The sequence below is a fragment of the Octopus bimaculoides genome, chromosome 2 (genome assembly GCF_001194135.2).
Source record: "Octopus bimaculoides isolate UCB-OBI-ISO-001 chromosome 2, ASM119413v2, whole genome shotgun sequence".
Classification (NCBI taxonomy): Eukaryota; Metazoa; Mollusca; class Cephalopoda; order Octopoda; family Octopodidae; genus Octopus; species Octopus bimaculoides.
Window position 1 is genome coordinate 34,351,620 of NC_068982.1, and position 9,627 is coordinate 34,361,246.

General features: G+C 37.5%; 1 protein-coding gene across 1 annotated transcript in view; it reads right to left on the minus strand.

Annotated features, from left to right (window-relative positions):
• LOC106879526 (BCL2/adenovirus E1B 19 kDa protein-interacting protein 3-like) overlaps positions 1 to 9,627 on the minus strand; it is an 81,679-nt gene that overhangs the window by 64,790 nt on the left and 7,262 nt on the right. The window lies entirely within an intron of this gene.

A 9,627-nucleotide genomic window follows, 5' to 3' on the forward strand; every position in this document is an offset into this window, starting at 1 on the left:
CTTTCTTCTTCTTCTTCTTCTACTACTACTACTACTACTACTACTACTACTACTACTACTACTACTACTAAGATTTAGTAGTAACTATTTCACTATACTTTGCTGATGAAATCTATTAAGACCAAACACAGACATATGTCCGTCAAAAGGCTTACTGTTTGTACAGTTACTACCGTACAGACATTCAGTTATTAATGACACCTAGAGTTCGTTCATTCACTAAGATGCTAATATTCTTTCAAATCATTCCAAGATCTGACACTAACCATTAAAACTATGGTTTGCTGATGAAGTTTAACAAGTTCGAGCAAGTTTGAAAGTTTAACAAGTTCGAAGTTGTCATCATATTAACAAATATTACACTTACTATACTTCGCATTTATTCAAAATTATATTCAAGGTCGTCTCCCCTGCCTTTCCTGATCAGAATTAGTCATTGAGGACAAGGTTGTTATTTTCCTTTTTACTACAAGTAATTTTAATGAATTAAAATTTCTTGTCACACAACTTGAAGTAGTCGGCAAACACTTTACTGTTGATTATAATAATAAAAATTTTGCCAATAAGCCGAATGACTTTTTCCTATGCTAACCACTCAAACGTTAAACAGGTCGTTGCCAACGACACTGTTTTAGCACAGTTGCCTCGACTTATTTAAAAGGAGTAACCAAACCCGAAATAAGATTATTCATATTCTACTATTTTTAGAAAGAGATCACTCTTTAGATCAGGGGTTTTCAAACTGTGGTCCGCGGACCACAGGGGGTCCGCAAGGACAAGACAGGGGGTCCGTAGGCAGCAAATACTTTTTATGGGCAATTTGATTTTATTATATGTTTTTTAATCGAAATCTTTTAATTGACAATAAACCTATTTGTTAAATACTGTTAAATAAATAAATGTAAAAATATGTTATTTTAAGCAAATATTTATGTATAAATTTCATAAGCGTTTATAAGGGGGTCCCTAAGGTAAAGCCTGAAATATAAAGGGGTCCGCAAGTCAAAAAGTTTGAAAACCCCTGCATTAGATAAGGTAGTCCAAATAACTTAGGCCTGAGTAAAAGACGGGCTGGTCATGGCTGGAATGAATTTGATCTCAGGTCTTGTTGGATCGTCAAAGATACAATCAACAATGCAGTGAACGGGGTATGAGGGATGGAAGAAAATTTAGTTTAGTAAAGTTGTGTATTTATCCGTAAGTGAACCTTGATCGAGCGGATTTATTGTCAAAGGCATTCTAGCCATGACTATCCTATCTTTTTGAATATTTAGAACTGTATTGCCCAACATGATCTTCTGTTTTGAAGAAGACAAAGTGTGGTTTGAAGGAAATTTGACTACTATTTCTAGCAAAGTTGAGCGAACGCATGAACTTATTGGTCTAGTAGTCAATGACTGAGCAACTTACTCTATATCGATCGAATCGAACTCATTGCAAGCTCGATACATATTTTATTTCATCAACTTCAGGAAGGATGAACGCACGCTCAGTTTTAGGAGTCGATGAAATCATTGTCCCAGAGAAAGAAACTAAGTCGGGATCTGAGAATTGCATCGGGATAAATCTAAATGCATAAAACACGAAGCAATGAGTATTACTAAATTGATCCCACAGCTCTCTCACGAGTTACTTAAACAACTAGTCACGATATTATATCAATGTTGGTTGATTCATAAGATACAATTATACCAGTTGCTATTGTTAGACATCGTACGGTGATGCGTCAATGTAATGTGCTGTGTGTATATGCTTGCGTGAAGCTGTGTGTTTGTGATCTGCAATGTTTTCCATTGCATACCTCCTCTCCTCTCGTTTCTTCTTATCCTCGCTCTTCTTTCTCTATCAACGCACCATCTACGAGTCAACCTAAGAGGCTCTAAGTAGTTACAAGACATACTAGAAATAGCAGTAAGATCTCTATCAAACCACACAGTCTAATATTATAAAAAGGACCCCATGGAATAAATGTAATCCTAGATAATTAATTTCTGCAAAAAAAAAAAAAAAAAAAAAAAAGGAAAGAAAAGAAAACTCAGTAAGGTCTTGGTTGAATGTTTTTATCTTAAGACAGAGATGCTTGATCAGAGCTGACTAGGGGGCTAAACAAAACGATCTTTCAATTTATTTTATTTTGTTTTCTGCACAAGATCATTATCATTTATTGAAATAAAGGGCTGAAGGACAACGATGAGTACCCGAGTTTTGGTTCGATTCCCAATCAAAGCCAATTTATTCCTTTTAGTTATATTGTTTTGAGAAAGGCACGGAAAGCCATCTCAGAAAAGTGGCTAAGTTAGACCCTGGCGAGAATTTCGAAAGGAAAACCCGACTTAATACTTTCAAAGTATTGTTGTCCAATACTCTTACGTTTCTACCTTAGAAACAACAAATAATGAAGTCTACTCAATGAAGGTTGGTCTGAGGCTAAACAACAATAGCAAATGAATTCTCAAGTCAACGAGGGAGCCTCGACATATTAGAAATAGCAGCTGAATCCTCTTCAAAACACTCGTGCTATTGTCTTTACAAAAATGGATGGACGACTTTGATCACCAGCCTGCTCAACCAGGGATGATCTGAGGGTTAAACAACAGGTACAACAAATGCAAACCAAAGACAAAGAGTCTCTTCGTGGTCGCTCTATCGGCTGAAAATAGCAGTCAAATTCTTGACAAACCGCACCATATCATCTTAACCCCCTACCCCCATAAAAAACAATACGGGCATTAAATAATGTAGTCCTAGATACATTGTCTAAAAATACGATTGGAGCATTTTGAACAGAACTGAACTGGGGACAAATAACAACATCAACAATAATAAAGAAACATGGTGTAACAAAACAAACTAGAAACAATAAAGTAAGCTGCTAACAAGTGAAACTGTACGTGGACACTCGATTTGCTAGAAATATCAGCCAAATCTCCTTCTACATCCATTCGTATCATTTCTCATCGAGATTGACATTGCCTTTCATCACTCAGGAAGTAATACCAAACCAGGTATTCGACTCGTTTTATTATTCAATCCTCTTTCTTTCCCCTCAAGAATTGTGTGTGATATTGTGTTTATTTTAGAAATTATTCTTATTTTGGTGGAATCGATATAGAGCCAGAGCTAATTGCCTTGCAATAATTAGTTAAGTTCCATTAGTTATAAATTCAAAGCTCTCAAAGGCCTACTTTGTGTTTCATCATTCCAGGATCGATAAAATTAAATTCCAACTAGGCATTAATGTCGATTAAATCTACGACACGTTTTCCCTAAAATTCCAAGCCCTAATGCTGTTAGAATCAGAAGAATAACGCGTTTAACGCACTAAGCTATTTACTTACATCCATCTACGTTTCAATTTCAAACTCCGTCGAAATCAGGCTTTGCTTTTCATCTTCCCAGTATGTCGATAGAATAATTACTAGTCGTACCGGCGTCGATTTAATTGACTATATCAGATCACCAGACCAATTTGTAGCCTTGTGCCTGGAAGGTGAAACAGAATGGCTAGCAAGCCGGCCTCCGCTTAGTATGCGCCTGACGGTTGGAGAAATCAGCTGGGCAAAGCGTACATATTCCTTGGTAGTCTGGGAAATATCAAATCCGTGGGCCCCTTGATTGACCCTAGGTGATGAACCTACTTTTGGATCTTTCTAATATGTGTATACTATCATATTTTTCTTTCATTTCATTTCCTATATAAAAGCAGTTTTTCTAACGTGTCCTTGTAATGTTCTTTCATCTGTCGCTCTTGTGACAGTAATAAAGAGTTCATAATAATATAGTTCCGAAGTGGGCGGTGAGCTGGTAGAATCGGTAAAGCGTCAGAAAAAAAAACAAAAACAAAAACAAAACAAAACACTTTCCGTTATTTATTCCGACACTTTAACACTATGAGTTCAAATCCTGCCTTTTTATCCTTTGAGTCGATAAAATAAAGTACTAGGGCTGGTGGTATTCAATCCCTTCAAAAACGCTGGCCTTGCGAAGCTCGACAGATTGTCAGACTGGGCAATATTTAATTGTGTCGCATTACATTCTGAGTTCAAACCTCGCCGGGGTTGACTTTTCTATCCTTCGGAAGTTGATAAATTAAGGTGCCAATCAAATAGTGGGTTCGATTTAATCGACTAATTCCACTCAAAATTGCTGGCCTTATACGTAGCCAGTGGATTGACAGAATCTTTAGAGTGTCGGAAAAAAATAGCTTGCGGTATTTTTTCTGGCTGCTTACATTCACAGTTAAAATCTCATCGAAATCAACTTAACCTTTCATCCCTCCGTGGTCGAAAAAATAAATTACTCATAAAGTACTGGGGTCAATGATATCTATTAACCACTCTCCTCAAAATTACTAGCCTTGCGCCTAAATCAGACACCATTATTATTACGAAGGGTTGACCATAGGTTTCAAGTATTGTGCCTATATTAGAAAGGATTGTTGTCACTATAGCTTGTCAGAATCCGTAAATCGTGCGAAATTTACGTCACGCCGCTTGACATAGTCAATTCAGATTTTTGTTGAGGTTGGCTTTTTGGTTTGGTTCGGTTATTTTACCAAGTTGCAACAAGTTGTTTTAAAAGCTCTCTCTCCCTCCCTCCCTCCCTCCCTCTTTCTCTCTCTCTCTCTATCTACGTATGTATGTATGTATGTAGGTATAACCTAACGCATTTTTTCCTGGCTCTTTTTTTTATCTCCTTTCATCTTTCCTGAACCTTCCTCTAGTATCCGACGGGCAAAGTGCTTAGTGGTATTTCTTCTGGCTCTTTACGATCTGAGTTCAAATTTCTCCGTGCTCGACTTTACATTTCATCCTTTCGAGATCAATAACATAAGTACCAGTTGAGTTCTGAGTCGATGTAATCAGTTATGGTTGTGTCGTTAAGAAATTCGCTTTGCAACCACAAAGTTTTGGGTTCAGTCCCACTGCGTGGAATTTAGGGCAAATATCTTCTACAATAGCTTTGTGAATGAATTTGGTAGACGGAAACTGTATGCAAGCGCGCCGTATGTGTGTGTGTGAGTCGGTACTTTTTGGTCACCTCACCCCCATTAAAAAATTCCCATTAAAAAATTGGGTTATCTCCCCACTAAAAAAGTTGATTTTATGTGACGACAAGAAATTGAATTAAAAGGGTTAGATCCTTTTGATTCAGTACTTCAACACATTGTTGACTTTTGGCCTCCTCAATAGGAATGGTCTGATTTGTTATAAAAATGTTATTAGATTCAATAAGACGTTTAATCTTTTCGCTTTTCATGTTTATCAATTTTTCATTTCTTTTCGTTTTACTGAGGGTTAAACAATTTTTTTAGTTTGGGAGATAACCCAATTTTTTAACGGGGTGGGGTGGGGTGAGATAACCAAAAAGTACCTCTTAGCGTTTGTATTTGTCCCCCTTCACCCAAGCCACCGCTTGACAACCGATGTTAGTTTGTTTACGTATCGGTGACTTAGTAGTGTTCGGCAAAAATGACCGATAGAACAAGTACCAGACTTAGAAAAATAACTACTGGGGTCGGTTTGTTCGATTAAACCATTGAAGGCGATACCCCAGTATGGCCGCAATCCAAAGACTGAAACAAGTAAAAGGTAAAAATTTAGGTATGAATCATCCCAATGGCTGCATTCACATGTTTAGAAAATGAGTATGATAAAGTACGTCTGGTACGTTTAAAAACGTAGACAGTCTTTGGCTAAGCTCTGTTAATTCCATTGTTTAGAGCCGGATAGTAACTTATTTCAGTAAAAACTCATTTTTCATTTTTATACATCTGTACAACATGACCTACATTTATATTAATTACATCACATCTTACGTATAAAACAGAGCCGTGTATTCTGCCACTTTCATCACCGGCAACATGAAATTAAACAAATCGTCTTCCTCTCTGTCTCTCTCGGTCTGTTTGTCTGTCTGTCTCTCTCATACACACACGACTCTCTAGAGCAGTTATGGGCAAACTTCGACCCGCGGGACTTTCCGAATAACACGCCTAACGAAAAATTACCTTGAATGTTTTGGTAGTGCAAGTCTGCTTGATTATGAACCATGTCCTCATGTGGCCTACTTCTCGAAGAAGGTTGCCTATATCTAATAATCTAATCTAAAGCTATCAGTTGCACAACAGACAACAAATACATCCGCATGAAAACACAGTCATCTTGGTATATGATCGTGGGTTGATGAGTAATCGAAACAGTTTTTGAAAACATTTTTTTATCAGTTTACCCGAATGCAGTGGTTCTCAACCGGGATCCATATGGCCCTTGGAGTTCCGTGTAAAAGTTTGTCGTTAAAATTTATGTACAATAAAAGAATAATTTTAGGGGTAATTTTACCTAGTGGGAGCAGTGTGGAGTTTAATGCAAAGTGGACAACAAATTTGGAGGCTTTCTTTTGGGGGAGCCTTAGCTTCAGAATCAACCATCAAGTAGAGGAAGGTGGGATACTGCAGAATTAAGGGTCACTTCTACGTTAACGTTTCTCACAGCTGATTTGAAAGAGAGGTAGACAAATTAGCATGTTTAATAAAATTAAGATGGTTTCCAATTTCTTAAAGTTGTCCAATACCATGGTGAAGAAAGAAGGTATGTAAGAATGCAAGCCCTGTTTTATCGTCTCAATAATAAAAGGGAAGGGCCGTTTGAGAACTTTCGGTCGACGCCACATTTAAGGGACTGTATTTGAAAATGCAGTACGAGGTTTTATGAATACTTCACAAAGAATATAAAACGGACTCCTGTACCGGACAGATGCATGTTTTTTGTCGGTTCTGGGGGATGAAAAGTAAAGCTTAAATGGCCGACACAATGAATTGGCAGAAACAAAAATACTAATCATATTAGTGGTTCTCAAACTTTTGTTGTTCAGTGTCCCTCATTCATCGAAGACGTTTTACAAACGATCTCTTAGCATATTTTTTTATTTTTAAAAAGTTTAATAGAATCTAATTTGGCTCGGTGGTTTATTACCTGTATTTCTGATAACTGTCTCATTCAGCGCGTGCCTCTTTTTAGATATTTAAATGAACTTAACCCCTCTTTCTTTCTCCCTTCAGTGGCCTTCATTTAAAACAGTGGTTCTCAACCATTTCTTTGACTATGGACCTCTTTGATTCCTGTTTAACTAGGGTGGAGCCTCAAAGCCATTTGATGCTTAAAAAGTCTTATATTTTTATAATTAAATATTATTAAGAATTGCATAAAAAATGTTAAAATGTTTTGCGTATTGTAGAAATATAACCAATTTATCGAAAATAAATTTTAACAACAAAATCTTATATGGACCCTGGTTGAGAACCACTGCTTTAAAAGCTGTTCTTGAACAATGGTGTTATACTCGTAGCCGAAGTATGTAGCCTACTAGTTCTAATCTTCGTTCTGTGATGATTTCGCTAAGTAGTATTGTGTTAGCGCTCTTTAATATGTCTTCATTGGTTATATGGTCTTGGCAGTACATTCTCAGAATGCTCCTCCAGCATCTTTGGTAGAGTACATTTATGCTGATCTTTTCTTTTGGTTTTTGAAACATAATGAAATCGTATTGGACTTTGGTACACCATCAATCATGTTTCTACTCACTGATGTGCTATTTATATTCTAATCCTGACAAAGATTTGTTTCTTTTGAAAATGTACTGAAGATTAAGTATTTCACCTAGTTTAAATATTTTATTTCTGTTTCTGGGAAAATACACGATCCCCTAAACATAAGGCACTCTCTTCTGAGCTCATAACCTCCAGGGTGAATGCCCTGTAGGGGAGAATGTTGTGAATATGTATTTTTCGTATCTTTGATTCGTTATAAGATAAATAATTCTCAACATGACAAATTCATAAATATACAACTTGTATTAAAATTACGGTTTTTGGTCTGTTTTGGTTTGTAGTTGTTTTTTCTATATTGGCTTTAAACTTTGTCAGTAATTTGTTTAAAATTTCTGTTTCGGGCAAAGGTTAACTAATCTGTTAGAAATGAAATCATCATATAGTCTTAAAATACAAAAACAAAACAGCGTACACAAGATAATGTAGACCTAGATACAATATGTTTGAAAAAAGATTGGATGGTCAGGACTCGAACGTCTATGATCACAGATCCACTCGATCACTAGTGACCTGCTGCTAACCAAGAATAACAAATGACTATACATGCATGCGTCGTACAGGGCTGTCTTAGCAACATTATAAACTCCCGGGGAAAATCAATGCATTGGGCTTTACAGTATTTATTTATTGATAGCAAACCACAGATTAGAACTGGGACCCTAAACCAGTAAGGCCTACAGGCAACTGACTAGTGTGCTCATGCCATAAGACGGTACTGGTGTTGTAGGAATATAGAGTTGATGTGATCTTTGACAATCTGAGCTCAAATCCTGTTGAGACTGACTCTGCCTTTCAAGCCTCTGGGTACGATTAAATTATAGACTAGTTTACAAGTATCGGAGTTCGATTAAATCGCCTATCAACAGATCAGATCACTGAAGGGGATGTCCCAGCGTGGTCTTAGTCCAATGATTGAAGCCAGTGGAGTAATATGATTTAGAACGAACAGCATTTACATGAGTTTTTGAAAGAAGCCAAATATCTCAAAGCAAATCAGTCAAGTAGGTAGTTAAATATTTACTTGTAAAGAGGAGGAGGATAGAGAGAGAGGCAGAGGGGAAAAGAAACAGAGAAAAAGAGGGGTAAAGGAAAAGAGAAAGGGAAGAAGAAAGAAGATGAGACAGAGAGAGGAGAGAGAGAGAGAGAAAGAGAGGAAAAGCGAGGGGAGAAAGAAAGTGTGAGAGAAATGGGGGGGGGGTGAGGAGAAGGAAGAAAAAGAGATAGAAAGGGAGGGAGAAGAGAAAAGACAGAGGGAAGAGGGAAGGAGAAAGAGAGACAGAGAGAGAAACAAAGAGAGAAAGAAAGTGAAAGGAAGAGAGGGGAGAATGAAAGCGCGCGCGCGTATGTGTGTGTGTAAGAGAGAGAGAGAGAGAGAGAGAAAGAGAGAGAGAGAGAGGGAGAGACTTGACGTTGATCAGACTAGCAGACATGCCAGCACTGGAATGGAATGACTAATAAGAGACACTCATGTCATGTACGACACAAGTGTGTGTGTGTGTGTGTGTGTGTGTACCTGTGGTTGCTTCTAAATACTACCCGTAATATACATGTTAACACTATCTTAGCCATTCTGCGCGTATTTTGAGTGCAGTAGATACGAAATAATACCCAAGTTGCGAACCAACAACAGTTCGCCCCCACCAAAAATAACAGCTAAAATCAGTCTCAAATCTCATCTCTCACTCCCTTGTCTTTTAACAAGGACGGCAAAGTGTTTATAAGATACTCTTTTACTCTTTTACTTGTTTCAGTCATTTGACTGCGGCCATGCTGGAGCACCGCCTTTAGTCGAGCGAATCGACCCCAGGACTTATTCTTTGTAAACCTGGTACTTATTCTGTCGGTCTTTTTTGCCGAACCGCTAAGTTACGGGGACGTAAACACACTACCATCGGTTGTCAAGCGATGTTGGGGGGGGGGCGAACACAGACACACAAACATACAAACACACACACACATATATATATATACATATATATTCGACGAGCTTCTTTCAGTTTCCGTCTACCAAATCCACT